This window comes from Podarcis cretensis, assembly GCF_951804945.1.
Source record: "Podarcis cretensis genome assembly, chromosome: 1".
In the NCBI taxonomy this organism is placed as follows: Eukaryota; Metazoa; Chordata; class Lepidosauria; order Squamata; family Lacertidae; genus Podarcis; species Podarcis cretensis.
Genome location: NC_137170.1, coordinates 64,281,949 through 64,297,728, shown reverse-complemented (window position 1 = coordinate 64,297,728; position 15,780 = coordinate 64,281,949). Strand labels below are relative to the sequence as shown.

Genomic DNA, 15,780 nt, shown 5'->3' with positions numbered 1-15,780 from the left:
TTTGTATATTGCACTTTACAACCCATTTGAAATGTTTTATTTGCCGCTGTATAGCTGAGTTCTAATAGGTGACGCACACACACACAACAAGTAAATAAATAAATATGCTTGCCTTCACAACAATTCTACGAGGTTGATCAATATGATTCCCGTTTTACAGACATGCCAAGTTTTTAGTCATGTGAATTTTGACTAGGTTTGTATCAGAGACACACCTGCTGGATCATGTCTCCTTTCAGCTGCATATTTTACCTGCCTCACACCTGACATCATTTATATCAGGTGTGGGATAGGTGGGTCGTGCTTAGCCAAAATGGGCTCATGGGCCTAATTGGGAGGCCTGGGGCAGGGTCTAACGACGCTCTCAGGCTGGAGGTTCCTTATCCTGGGGATAGATCATTATATGACTTTTGGGTTAGCAAAAATGTGGGAAGAGAGATCTTTAACAGCAAAAAGGCCCCATATGTGAAATATATATGATACCTCTTTAAATAGTCAGAGTTCTCCCCACAGAATCCTTGGAAGTGTACTTGTAAAGGGTCCTGAGAGTTGTTAGGAAAGCCCTATTCCCATCACTGAGCTATAATTCTCAGGGTGGTTTAACAGGAGGTCCCTCTTCCCATGGGGTTGTGGGAATTGTAGCCCTGCAATGGGAATAAGGGTCTCCTGACAAAACTCAGTGTGCTTAACAAGTGACATTTCCCAAGATTCTTTGGGGGGGGGATGCCATGGCTATTTAAAGTGGTATCATAGTGCTTAAAAAGTACATTGTGGATGGGGCCAAAAGACAAATCTCCACATGTATGTTTCCTATGAGGTGTGGGAGGTATTAAGGACCTATTGCCAGAATCCATATACTGTACCTCAGATATCTGAAATAGTATACTCCTGAGAAGGCCTTTTGTTTTGTTGTTGTTGTTTAGTCGTTTAGTCATGTCTGACTCTTCGTGACCCCATGGACTAGAGCACACCAGGCACTCCTGTCTTCCACTGCCTCCCGCAGTTTGGTCAAACTCATGCTGCTAGCTTTGAGAACACTATCCCACCATCTCATCCTCTGTCGTCCCCTTCTCCTTGTGCCCTCCATCTTTCCCAACATCAGGGTCTTTTCCAGGGAGTCTTCTCTTCTCATGAGGTGGCCAAAGTACCAGAGCCTCAGCTTCATGATCTGTCCTTCCAGTGAGCACTCAGGGCTGATTTCCTTAAGAATGGATAGCTTTCATCTTCTTGCAGTCCATGGGACTCTCAAGAGTCTCCTCTAGCACCATAATTCAAAAGCATCAATTCTTCAGTGATCAGCCTTCTTGATGGTCCAGCTCTCACTTCCATATATCACTACTGGGAAAACCATAGCTTTAACTATACAGACCTTTGTTGGCAAGGTGATGTCTCTACTTTTTGAGATGCTGTCTAGGTTTGTCTTTGCTTTCCTCCCAAGAAGCAGGCGTCTTTTAATTTTGTGACTGCTGCCATCATCTGCAGTGATCATAGAGCCCAAGAAAGTAAAATCTCTCACTGCCTCCATTTATTCCCCTTCTATTTGCCAGGAGGTGATTGGCCTTTTGTTTTAGCATGTAATAATTCATCATATTGGGTGGTCCAGCCAGTGTGGTCTAGTGGTTAAGAGCAGTGTACTCGTAATCTGGTGAACCGGGTTCACGTCCCTGCTCCTCCACATGCAGCTGCTGGGGGACCTTGGGCTAGTCACACTTCTTTGAATTCTCTCAGCCTCACTCACCTCACAGAGTGTTTGTTGTGGGGGAGGAAGGGAAAGGAGATTGTTAGCTGCTTTGAGACTCCTTAGGGTAGTGATAAAGTGGGATCTCAAATCCAAACTCTTCTTCTTCCTCTTCTTCCTCCCTCTGTGTTATTTGTTTCCTCTTCAGTTCATTCTGTGATCGTGATTCCTCAAGTACCACCAGTATACCAAAGAACTACTCAGCATAAAATGTGCTGCATTGGCACAGTCAAGGCTTGACCAGAAAACAGACAGCAAACCTGCTCAAAGGATAGGTGGATATGAGCATTTGTTGCCTTATTTTTGACTCTTTTAATAAGAGACACCAGCATGCAGTTTTACACCCGGTTACACATACTTAAGTTTGCCAAGTTCAACAGAACTGAATTCATTAACTGGATACAGTGTCACAACTTTTGCATCTCTCAAGAAGGATCTGCAAATTCTTAAGAATAGCCATTTGCCAATCATCTACGGTTCCCAGCAACAGGAAGGGAAGTGTTCATAAACTGGGGGGGGGGGGGCGGGGGACGGGACAGCTTTTCTTGCTTGCTTCCTGTTGGTTTTCTCACAAATGATGGATGGAATGTATTTCTAGGCGAACTAGTAACAATTTTTGTGGTATAGCAACTTTGGCAAATAATTGCAATATTGTTCAAATAAATAAAAACCAAGTGTGGGCTGTGCAGCAGAGAATCAGTTTTTTAAAAACCTTAATAACTTCTGATATTGGTCATAAATTATGAACACAATCCAGCCAAAGCTAAGCATCTTTAAATCCTACTGATTTGAAGTTTAAACATGTGCTTCGATCCAGTGAAATCAATGGGACTTTGAAGCTGACCATGTCCTGTGCTTTTCTAAAAGCTGACTTGTCTGTAACATCCCGGCTTGCTGTCCATGCAATGAATCTGTGATGTTCTCATGAAAGCTTTATTGGATCCCAAGGCACATCTGGATGCTGCAGAACTGGAGCTGGAGAGAACTAGCACCGTACCTAACTGATCCGTTAATTTGTTGTCCGCTATTTGAGCCCGCAATAAAAAAATGAAAAGGCTTATTCTGAGGCTTTGTCAGAGGCCCTGGAAAGAATACTGACTTTAAATAGAAATGTTCATCTGATTGCTGCTATCTTGGGACCAGAGGGATACACTCATCCTGTAGGCTATATGTTTTGTAGCAAATAAACTCTATTCAGCACAAATTACAAGGGAAAGAATGAGGGGGGAAGTTTGGCAACACACTTAGAGTGTTATGCAGATAAGGTCAGCAGTTTAAATCCGTGTGATGGGGTGGGCTACCGTTGCTCTGTCCCAGCTCCTGCCTACCTAGCAGTTCGAAAGCACACCAGTGCAAGTAGATAAATAGGTACCACTGTGGTGGGAAGGTAAATGGCATTTCCGTGCGCTCTGGTTTCTGTCACGGTGTTCCGTTGTGCCAGAAGCGGTTTAGCCATGCTGGTCACATGACCCAGAAAGCTGGCTGTGGACAAACACTGGCTCCCTCGGCCTGAAAGCGAGATGAGCACCACAACCCCATCCAAGGGACTTAACCATTCAAGGGTCCTTTACCTTTACTTTTTACCCTATGCAGGCAAGCACATCTCAGTTCTTAGTGGACTGTTTCCCTGAAGTCCAGAATCATTATAATTATGTTTTTATCTTCAAATTTAACAAATATATATATATATATATATATATATATATATATATAATATAAAATATAATAAAGAAAAAGAAATAATAAATGAATTGCAATATATGAAAATTGATTCAGAATCTACAGGGAATGTTTCTGCAGATTTGAAATTGAGATTGAGCAGCAAAAAAATAATGTTTCAGGTATATTGGACTCTACAACATTTGTAGAGGAAAGCACTCTCCAGTACTTATAGATTTTGAAAGTGTAATGCTGAAAATGCCTCCTTGAGGCATCAAGATTGGGTTTGTCCAATGATGTGTTGTTTTTGGTTTGAACTGGTCATCTGTATCAATTTTGTATTGGTGAAATCCTTGATACTTGCAGATGCTCATGTACTTTTCCATTATAGTTGTATAGCAGGACAACAGAACTGGATTTTCTAAGATTTTATGGTCACTAAGAGATTTGTACTTTGAGCCTCTGTTGCCATCTATTTGTCATTTTAGGTTATCTGTGATTGTGAGTGTTTTATGGCGTGCGGTTTTTGAAATGGTTGTTGCAGCTTGCACAGATGATACACACGTGTGCATTTCCAGTAGCGTTTCTTTGTTTATATTTATTTATTTGAAATTGATTAATGCAAAAATCTTTATTGAGCCATACAAACCACATTTAAGATGGGGGCAGTCAAGGTGTTGTTGGACTACAACTCTCATCATGCCTGACCATTGGTCATGTTGGCTGGGTCTGAATGGCATCACATTGGCAACCCCCTGATATCAGATCTCTCTCAGTCACCCAATGAATATGACAGATATTATTAAAACGTTAGACCAAGAATAAATTCAAGGGACATTTAAAGATGCTCCAACACAGCTAAGGCTTAGGCAGTCAGGAAATCCTTCCTAATGTTTCACATCCTGCTTTCCCCCCATTGAACCTGTTTCATGCCACTTCAGTACGCTTTATGGAAGTGAGAATCAATAAACTTTCATTGGAGCCACAGAAAACAAATTTGCTCCATAAACAACACTTGGAACAGAACTGTAAATGATATCCATTTAAGGTATTTATTTGTTGCAACCAACCTAGAGAACTTGTAGAGAAGGATGGGATGTAAGTTATAGAATAATTAGAGCAAATGATTGGTGTTACAGAAGTGAGCCGAAATTTCTTAGACTTTTTCAATTTTTTTAAAAAAAATCAAAATTTTTCTTTTTCTCATTCCTCTTGAAAAAGAAGACCATTTTGCAGGATTTCATCCACTGTGTGTGTGTAGACCGCAATCCCCCAGTCATAATGCCTTAACTCTAGGTCAGAAACATTGCGGAGAATGGGAAATGGTGGCCATGCTGCTAAGGCACTTTTTCTGCTTGGGAGGAAGGGAAGAAGCTGTGGGATGTCTCCAGTTAAGCAGTTCCACTAGTGCAAAAACTTCCTCTGTCTCCCCTCTTTCTAATGCCTTTTGTGTGCCCTTGAAATACGTCCTGCAGCAGCTTTAGGGGCAGGGGTGCCAACTTGAATAAAATATTGGGGGGGGGTGCAGGTAAGCCCCACCCTGCATAACTGATCACATGATGTGGTGCATGCACACCATTTGAATGACAATTTGTTTGCCCACAAATAGAATGGAAAATTTCAAAAGACCATTTATGCACAGTTCTAGTTATGATACATCTTCAGGGAAGTGGATAGCAGCTTTGAAGAGGAAACTATTTGACTGAAGACATTTTCTTGGGCTACTTTGAAACTCAAATGAGATTAAAGAAGAGAGACACTCTCCGCAGTGACATCATCGTTAAATATGCAACCAACACATATTGCTTTGGCTCCGAGCCTCGCTATCTCCTTATGCTTTAAAAGCACAATGCATTCTCTCTTTCCAAAACATCTGCGGCTAAGACAATGGCCAGGCTGCTTGTGATGCACAGTCATTGCCTTAATAACTTCTAAGCAAATGTGAAGCATTAAGCTCAGGATGAAGGAATGTAGTCTTCTGGTGCACGAGACAGCACACTGAGCACAGCAAAGTTATTAGCAGTATCCCTTGAGACAATAATGAAGTGTACAAAAAGCAATTATCTGTTTGAAATAGCAGTAGTGGGGATTAGGACCTTTGCTTGCTTTTACTAGAGCTCAGCTTCTGCATTTGTTTTCCGGTCAGGACTCAACCCTGGGACAAATAATGTAAGAAATCATTCAAAGCGCGCTTAGTAACTGTGGTGTACATTCCTCTAGTAACTGAGTAACTATAGATTGTCCTCATAGGCTGGAGGCATTTCAGACAAACCAAAGAGTTTCCAAGCCAGTGTACAGAGGGCTGGGAAGCTCCTCTTTCCATTTCAGTAGTGGGGAATGTACAATTTCCTCTGATTTGTCTAAACCTCTTTTAAAACCATCTAGGTTGTGGCTGTCAGCTAACATGCAGTAGTGGGTCTGCCACTCATTGTGTGACAGACTTCATTTTGTCTGTCCCAAATCTCTCATCTTTATTGAATGACCCTGAGTGTTCAGAGAGAAAACTCTTTTCTATCCGCAATCTAGACATTTTTTTTATAAGCCCAATGTTAGGAGTCCATCTTGTGGCCATTACTCCTGTGAATCCTATGAGACTGAAGGAACAGATCATCCACACTAATTGCTTCTCAGCATTTCTACCCTCCAGCACGTTTTCTTTTGCAGTCCAGCCTTTACTCAGGAAAGAGGGGTGGAACTGCATCACAAAGTTTAGCTGTTTTATTGGTAATATGCTGAGTTTGCTTTTTAAAAATGATGCCCTGTTTTTCCAAATGGTCCGAGGAAAGGAAAAAGAATCCCACTTTGTGCAAAATACAGTGCTATAAAATTGAACATATGGGGCACATGTGTTGTGCTTGAGTGGAGCCTACCTGCTTTTCAAGTGCTTATTTTATATTTCTCACAAACAACAGCAGGCCAGTTTATTGATGCCATCAAAGGGGGGGGGGAGAGGAGATTCCTGGCTTTATTGTGTTTAGTATTATTTACAGCGTCTGTCAAAATATGCATGGAGGTTGTGCACCAAATCTGCTCTGTGAAACATTGGGCCTGATTGCGCTGACTCAGTTGATTTATGGTTTTTAGTTTTCGTGGTTACTAATGATGGAGGGAAAATACTGTGACCGTTTATGTGATCTCGCATCCAATAATAATTCATGAGTGGATGAAACAACAAGGACCGTAATCTTTTTTGAGAAAATGAAAATTGCATACTTCAGCAGAAATTGGAAATGTTTAAAAGTTTGGCTCCTAAACTATATTAAGGATACCATCAAATGGAGATCTGTTTTTGCTCGAGATGCCCATTTTTGCATCGTAATCAATTACGTGGAGAGTTATCACCCTCTAGCATTAATCCATTCTGGTAGAGGTTTGTGCTGTATTCTCTATAAGGCTGGAGAGACCCGTATAATGAGTTTAAAAGCTGCTTCTAGCATTGTCTCTGACCATGCTTTAATATGGTCCTGTATTTCAGGAATCTATGGGCTGGTGGCGCTGTGGGTTAAAGCCTCAGCGCCTAGGGCTTGCCGATCGAAAGGTCGGCGGTTCGAATCCCTGCGGCGGGGTGCGCTCCCGCTGCTCGGTCCCAGCGCCTGCCAACCTAGCAGTTCGAAAGCACCTCCGGGTGCAAGTAGATAAATAGGGACCGCTTACCAGCAGGAAGGTAAACAGCATTTCCGTGTGCAGCTCTGGCTCGCCAGATGCAGCTTTGTCACGCTGGCCACGTGACCCGGAAGTGTCTCCGGACAGCACTGGCCCCTGGCCTCTTAAGTGAGATGGGCGCACAACCCCAGAGTCTGTCAAGACTGGCCCGTACGGGCAGGGGTACCTTTACCTTTACCTTTTATGGGCTGAAACCAGCCCAAATGTCAACATTTTTATGTCCTGTTGATTTCATTATGAGAGCTAGGCATATGTTTAAAACTCCCAGACTAAAGTCAGTAGGACCTTAGAATGTTTGCGTGGCAATGAACACCTGAATACAACTTGAGCCTTTAAACCTTTGGATAATGGCAAATTATGTATTGTGGGTGATTTTAATGAATCACATAGATTTCTGCTTCCTTTCTGGGTGACTAGTATATCTAAAGGCAACGTAGGACAGATAGGCACAGCTGGCTTTATTTATTCCATAGCAACACACAGTCAATGTTTTGGAAAGTAATATATTTACTATTTAGATGGTTTGGACATACTGATGATAGCAACCGGCACCTCACAATCTGTGTGGCCCACCAGTTAATACAGTTGTCTTCCGTAAAGAATCCTCCACTGAGGTAAAAAAAGCTTCCAACAAAATAATTATGCACATGTCTGCACAGAAGCCGTCTTAAATGTATTATTAATTCATTGTGATTCACCTAAACTCATAGCATATTAATATCACTGGGACCTTATAGTGATGGGCAGGCAAGAAATTAAATAAATGAATGATAAGATTAACACTGAATTCAAACACTGAATAACTTATGCCCATGTAGCAAGTGATCAGCACTCTCCACAATGCTATTTTGAATCCATGGAAATGAAAGAACTGTAATACATGGAGAATATCAGGCATGGAGAGTGGTGTGGAGAAGACCCTTAAGCAGCTTTGGTGACCAAAAAAAAAAAAAAAAAAAAGTTGTACACCCAGCTCCCAAAGAACCATTCAAACCAGGCCTTAGTGATCAGAAAAGCTGCTGGAAGAAATATACTGTGATTCATTCATTTGGAACTGATGATGGATTCAGAGGCAATCCTTCGTTAAGCCATTGGAGGGCGGCAGGGATAGACCATGGAGATGGGCGCCCACTAGGAAAATAATCATTTTGGCTGCTTACCAGGCCATGTGCATGTGTGTGTTCTGCTTTGGTAAATTTTACAAACTTTCTACAGTTTATATATGGAAATTTTGGTTTTTCCTAACACCCTGCCTATAAATTTGGAAAAAAGGAAGCCTTTACACCGACCTCTATGGAAAGTATTTTATAGACGTGGTCACTGTTATATTGGCTATGAATGTGGATATCTCATGCCCCAATCTTGAAATGTTAGCCTTGGCAAAATTCCCATTTACTTTAAACCACGTTACTGCTATTACAATGGAAGCTTCAAAATGGGATTGTTGGAAGAGGGCGCTGTAAACTTTACTGCATGCAAATTACTCTCTCTAGGTGGTTTCTACCTACACTTAAATAAGGCATTGGAGTTTCTGTCAGTTTTAAATGGCAAATCAACTAGCCCCACAGATAGAAAATAGGGCAGACCTGGAATGAAGCTCCCTATTACTGAATTAGACCATGGGCCTGTCTGTCTCAGTTCTGTTGACACTGCCTGGCACTGACTCTCCAGGGTTTCAGGCAGAAAGAAAATAAATTTCCCTACATGGAAATACCCAGGATTGAATCTCAAACCTTATGCAAGCCAAACATTTAATCTACCATTAAGCGATCCCCTTTTCCCTATGTGTGACCTGGGTTCAAGTTCCAGTTTAGGATAGTGCAGACAGGATTATTATGTTGCCTCATACATTTCAGGCTCATTATCCTATCTGTAAAATGGGAGCAATCACAGAATTATTGTTAAGGAGGAATATTCCTGGATCCTGACCTGCCAATCTAGATTGCTCCCTCCCTTCTGTTTATTATAAATAGACCACTCATGCACTCACTAATAGCATCCCAGCTAGTTCAAGCCCTTAGTTTCTGGTTCAAGTGCTGGGATCCCTAAATAATAAAAAGACGGTAACATTATAAACATTATGTAGACGTAGAGTAACTGCAGGCTCTTAATGTAGGGCTTCTGTTTGGTGACCCTGCCCCTCCTCTTACTCTTTCTGAATAAAACATACTGAGGCTGTGTTTACAATCTTGAGAACTGTAGTTTGTTAAGGGTACTGAGAATCATAGTTTGGGAGGGGGATAAACTAGGGGTGGGAGGGAAATGTGTTTTAAGAGAATGTTATGTATGCAGCCTGTGTCAGTATGATGGTAAAATGAATAATTGGGCGTGAGGAGTAGTCCCATGAAGTCTGCTCAGAACTCCTAGGAAGGATGGGATAGGATGCTAATATGATAAATAAAATAAGCCAATACATTGCTTATCCTTCTTTTTCTTTATCAAGGCACCCTATTATAGCTGAAGACTTTACAAAACCTTCCCCATATTTTATTTTACTTTCTGAGCAAAACACTCTCAGCCTTTTCCCTTCCTATTATCTGCCCCCTAGGCCTGTTATCCCATTTTTAAACCTGTTTTCATGTTCATTTTTAATTTATTAGCACCTGTATTTAATTATGGTTTCTAGAACTGAGGGTCATGCCCCAAATGAGGTCTTGCCAGTGCTTAGCTTTACAAGCTCACAGTGACAATTAGGCCAGCCTAGCTAGTATTTCTTCACAAAATTAGAACTCAGAGAAGCTAAAGTTTTATGCAAATATTGTTAATTAAGCCTGTCTCTGGTGAAACCCAAAGGAATGACTCAAGTAGCCCCTGACTGATTTTTTTGTTTTGTTTTGTTGTTCTAAAATGCATGCTCACATCTGATTATGGAAAGAAAACAAGGAACAAGAAAGGGAGGGGGGAGACCACTATGGCAGGCAGAAAAATATTTTCCTGTCAGTTCTACAATATTAATAGAGTTTGTTGCCTTTCTTAGTAATAAATAACAAATCATTCTTTCAGGAGCCAATGAAGCAAGTTTATACCAGAAACATCCCAAGGAACGACGCCAAGTTTCCACAAACGTAAGATAGCATTAATTTTTTACGACGGCTGAAAAATTCACAGGGTTTGTAAAAACAGGTTTTCATTACAAAAAGCAAAAGGACTTCTGTGTGCCTTGGTACATTTCAGAGCTGATAAGAAAAACATGCTGTTGTTGCTATAAAGCAAAGAAAAAAGTTACGGGAGAAGGTGAGACCTTCAATTTTGTCCCTGTTTCTTTGAGACTGGCAACTTGGCAATCTTGACATCCCTCCACTGAGTTTATTCATAGTTTTGTGAATTATGCATGTCATGGTTTAGTGAAATACGTATTTAATTAAAGCAAACACTAATGTACTGGTCTCATCTGATTATTTTAATCTTGATACAGCTGTAGAACTTATAGGAATGGATTCTTGTCAACTTGCTTATACAATGACTTCACTTTCCCAATTGCCTTCGGAAGATTTGGCATGCAAAACAGCTATACATAGCTTTAAATAAACATTTACTGCCAAATACTCATTGTGAAATAACTTTTCATGTCTGCATTGCATCAGACATACATTGTTTAGTGAAAACCTTTTAAAAGCTTCAACTGGCCATGAGAATGGGCGTTCAAGCAAATTATCTCCCTGGTGTCAAATATGAAGTGAACTGTGTCTTTTATGTGGCTTATTTGGTTGAGGAATCTTAATGAAATGCTTCAGTGCTAAATTTTGAAAAGACACACAATGGTAGCAGTTGTCTCCATCACCACAAAGTAACTGAGTAGTTTCCCTTCTGCAATTTCCAGAATGTCAGAGATGATCTTCAGAAAGGAGAAATTGTGCCAGGACTCAAACTGAGAACCTTCCAGTTTGCATGCAGCTGGCTGTCCTTTGTGGTGAGCCACTGAATTGTGTGTTACAATACCTGCCTAGGCAGCATAGGGTTGTTCTCAGGCTGCTGAGTGGTCCCACCTTCTCAAGTGGGCCATTAGATCCTCTGTACAGGATGAATATAATAATAATAATAATAATAATAATAATAATAATAATAATAATAATAATTTTTATTTATATCCCACACTCCCCAGCCGAAGCCGGGCTCAGGGCGACTAACAACAATAAAACAGTACAACAGTACAACACAACACACCACGCGTGGTTGCTGAACAACTCCAGGCACGCCTGGAGGATGCGGACCATTTGGATCCCTTCCAATCGGGATTCAGGCCTCATCATGGGACTGAAACTGCCTTGGTCGTGCTGGTTGATGATCTCCGGTGAGCTAGGGACAAAGGTGAGAGTTGTTTCCTAGTTCTGCTGGATCTCTCAGCGGCCTTTGATACAATCGACCATAACATCCTTCTGGACCGTCTAGAGGGGCTGGGAGCTGGGGGCACTGTTATACAGTGGTTTCGCTCCTTCCTCCTGGGCCGTGTTCAGAAAGTGGTGGTGGGGGATGAGTGTTCAGACCCCTGGGCCCTCACTTGTGGGGTGCCTCAAGGTTCCGTCCTCTCCCCCATGCTTTTTAACATCTATATGAAGCCGCTGGGAGAGATCATCAGGGGGTTTGGACTGGGTGTTCATCAATATGCAGATGATACCCAGCTCTACCTCTCTTTCAAATCAGAACCAGTGAAGGCGGTGAAGGTCCTGTGTGAGTGCCTGGAGGCGGTTGGAGGATGGATGGCGGCTAATGGATTGAGGTTGAATCCTGACAAGACAGAAGTACTGTTTTTGGGGGACAGGGGGCGGGCTGGTGTGGAGGACTCCCTGGTCCTGAATGGGGTAACTGTGCCCCTGAAGGACCAGGTGCGCAGCCTGGGAGTCATTTTGGACTCACAGCTGTCCATGGAGGCGCAGGTCAATTCTGTATCCAGGGCAGCTGTCTACCAACTCCACCTGGTACGCAGGCTGAGACCCTACCTGCCTGCGGACTGTCTCGCCAGAGTGGTGCATGCTCTAGTTATCTCCCGCTTGGACTACTGCAATGCGCTCTACGTGGGGCTACCTTTGAAGGTGACTCGGAAACTACAACTAATCCAGAATGTGGCAGCTAGACTGGTGACTGGGGGCGGCCGCCGAGACCACATAACACCGGTCTTGAAAGACCTACATTGGCTCCCAGTACGTTTCCGAGCACAATTCAAAGTGCTGGTGTTGACCTTTAAAGCCCTAAACGGCCTCGGCCCAGTATACCTGAAGGAGCGTCTCCACCTCCATCGTTCTGCCCGGACGCTGAGGTCCAGTGCCGAGGGCCTTCTGGCGGTTCCCTCATTGCGAGAAGCAAAGCTACAGGGAACCAGGCAGAGGGCCTTCTCGGTCGTGGCGCCTGCCCTGTGGAACGCCCTCCCATCAGATGTCAAAGCAATAAATAACTACCTGACATTCAGAAGACATCTTAAGGCAGCCCTGTTCAGGGAAGTTTTTAATCTGTGATATTTTAGTGTATTTTTGGTTTTTTTGGAAGCCGCCCAGAGTGGCTGGGGAGACCCAGCCAGATGAGCGGGGTACAAATAATAAATTATTATTATTATTATTATTACTCTAAAATCATTCATTATAAAATTAATTCAAATCAAACCAATGGCAACCATTGGGCCAGAGCTCCGCGAAGATTGCCGAAGGAGGGAGTCAGGCTGTGCCCTGGCCAAAGGCCTGGTGGAATAGCTCTGTCTTGCAGGCCCTGCGGAAAGATAACAGGGAGGGGGGAAGCTGCAGCCCTTTAGCTGAACCGCCTTCATAATTTTCTGTCTAAATCACAGATAAACACAACAGAAAGAATCAACATGGCTAAAGGATGTCACATCGAGGCCTTAATTCAGAACATGGTACCATATGAGGCACCTTGAAAAGTTTTGCTGGTGTTCATGAAGGCAGAAAAGTTTTGGGGAATGCTTGGGAAATGGTTTCATTTATTTCCTTCCATTCATATCCCACTATTCTTCCATTGTGGAACCCAAAGCAATGCACCTGTTGATCCTAGGCAGCCACCTGTACAAGCACTGATCAGGCAGAGGTTGCTTAGCTTCAGCAATATGGCGGCTTCGTGTGCCTTCTACATGTGCCTTTGGGTCCTGTGCACGGGGGTTCTGGTGGGAGACAGGACTGATGCCATCTTTTCTATAGCTCCTATAACCTTCCCTATCCAGCTCACAAATGTACCCATTAGTGTTGTCTGAGTCAGTTGTCAGAGCTGCCCCTAGGTCCCAGCTCACAGAGGACCAACGCGAGGCTGTCGTTATGTACAAAAGTCTTTATTGAGGTTCAGTTTCCATTTCAAAGCCGGAGCGCGCAGCTCTACGTCTTAAACCCTAGACCGGCGAAGTCCCGTCTGAATCTCCTCCCCTCTGACACCAGTTTAAGATCCTAGCCCTGCTCCACCTTTTCCGCTGCTTTCTCCTCCTCTGGGTCCTCCTGCCCGCTGGGGCATCCCCCTTTCTGGACTCTTCTGACGCTGAGTCGCTTAACTCCTCCCCCTGCCTCCGGCGGGCTTTAGGACCCGGTTCCCAATCCTCATTCTCTGCTGTCCTGCGCTCCTGTACATTTGAACTTGCCTCTCGCGCCAACCCAGTGACCTTCCTCCTGACCGTTACACTACTTCTGTCACTGCTTCCCTCTTCCGGGATACTGGCCGGATCTGACCTCCCCTCCGTTGTCTGACTCTCCGATGGAGGTGTGGTCAGCCCTGCCTTATCTTCTCTCCCTGGTGGGGAATGCACTGGCCTCGATCCTTGGGACTCTTCCCCCCCACTCTGCTCTGGTGGGGAAGCTGGTCCTGATTTCCAACTACTGCTCTGGGAGTCCCTGCTGCCCCCTTGCTCCTGGGGCGTTCCCCTTGGGAACCCCCTACCCCTGGCCACTGGCGCCCCCTTCTGTGAATCTTCCGATTCGCTGGAGAGGCTCATGGAATCCCTCGGTCCACTGTCCTCTTCTCCTACGCTCCCCTCGGATTCTTCCCCTTCGCTCTCCATCTCCTCTCTTCCCTGTGCCTCTGCTCCTTAACCCCTGACATCAATTTGAATCAGCTCACCTCCTGCAGAATAAATATGCTTGTTATTTTCAGATTATGTGCTGATAGGAACACAGTGAAAGAAGGTCACCTGCAATGGCCTCTTGCTAGTGAGCGACCCATAAGTTATTTTGCACTTAATTTGGTTTGTTTCCATTGATGTCAATGGGGCTAAGCATATGCACAGATGCCCTTTTTTGGCTCACCGACGCAACTTTGTGTTTAACAAGGCTTAACAGCTCTAAGACATTGTACTTCTCAAAACACCTAATTGCTATGAAGTGGGAAATCATCACAAGTCTAGTTTGCCAATTCAGGGCTTGTTTAATGTCCCAAGGCACAGTGAAATGGTGCCAAGACAGTAAATTTAATTTTATTGGAGATCTCATTCCTACACTTGCTATGGTTGTTGGGATACAAGTAGAGGATTGTGCCACCGCAGCCCTGGCACTACACAGTGCAAGGCAAATGGACCTGGTCAGCTGGACATGCTCTCTAGGGATGTTGGAGAATTTCGACAGCAACAGAAATGGAAGCAGAAATTGGCAGTGGCTGGTTATTCATCCCATTTCTAGAATGGAAATCAGTCCAGCAAATATAATCAGCATTATGGTAATTGTTGGCTCCCCACCCCCACCACACACATTTGCATTCACAAGAGCACAGCACCAAAGCCAGCTAACTCGCAGGGCAGTGCAGTACATGCATCCTGATTTTCATCAGAAGAATGTTGGAGGGCATGCAAACAGTTGTCGACCCAATTGTGAAATTCAGAAAAGTGTGAATTCAAAGAGTAGCTCTAAAGTGTGCACTAGATAAGGTAAAGGTACCCCTGCCCGTACGGGCCAGTCTTGACAGACTCTGGGGTTGTGCGCCCATCTCACTCAAGAGGCCAGGGGCCAGCGCTGTCCGGAGACACTTCTGGGACATGTGGCCAGCGTGACAAAGCTGCATCTGGCGAGCCAGAGCCGCACACGGAAACGCTGTTTACCTTCCCGCTGGTAAGCGGTCCCTATTTATCTATTTGCACCCGGAGGTGCTTTCGAACTGCTAGGTTGGCAGGCGCTGGGACCGAGCAGCGGGAGCGCACCCCGCCGCAGGGATTCGAACCGCCGACCTTTCGATCGGCAAGTCCTAGGCGCTGAGGCTTTAACCCACAGCGCCACCTGCGTCCCTGGTGCACTAGATAGGTTCACCTTTAAATGTGAACTAAACTCAATTTCTCCTGTTCCCCCACCTATCTTTTCCTAGCATCTTCCCTTTGTCAGCTAGCTCAAAGACGCACTCAAATGTCCATAGCATTCTAAGCTTTGTAGAGAAATGTCCCAAATCATTGCCCTAAATTGCACCCTCAGACTTTTAGTCTGCCTCATGATTAAGCTGGCTGTGTATGAAAGTGTCATGAATTGTGTTTCTAATACAAAGGGTTCACACTGGCACCACTCTAACAGGATGCTGTTATAATAATCCAAGAATCCATGTAAGATAAATAAGGAAAAGCATATTTTGAAGTTTGTGGTTTGCAAAAGCCAACAGACCCACAGTCCGGAATGAGTTGCAGTTCTGGTTTCCAAATGCCATCAGAGCAATATACAATCCATCAAAGCACACCATTTTAATACATATTTCTGGAGTGAGACATCTAAGAATTCAACAAAATAAGTTTTCTCTGCTTATTTGCCATCTAGTTTCACATG

General features: G+C 43.7%; 2 long non-coding RNA genes across 2 annotated transcripts in view; both read left to right on the top strand.

Moving 5' to 3' along the window:
- LOC307216712 overlaps positions 1 to 15,780 on the top strand; it is a 427,955-nt gene that overhangs the window by 54,046 nt on the left and 358,129 nt on the right. The gene's annotated exons all lie outside the window — the stretch shown is intronic.
- Positions 1 to 15,780, top strand: part of LOC307216258 — a 41,479-nt gene that overhangs the window by 17,967 nt on the left and 7,732 nt on the right. Inside the window, exon 2 of the long non-coding RNA XR_013839010.1 lies at positions 10,064 to 10,125. This is a non-coding gene — a long non-coding RNA (uncharacterized lncRNA). The remainder of the gene's footprint in view (positions 1 to 10,063; positions 10,126 to 15,780) is intronic.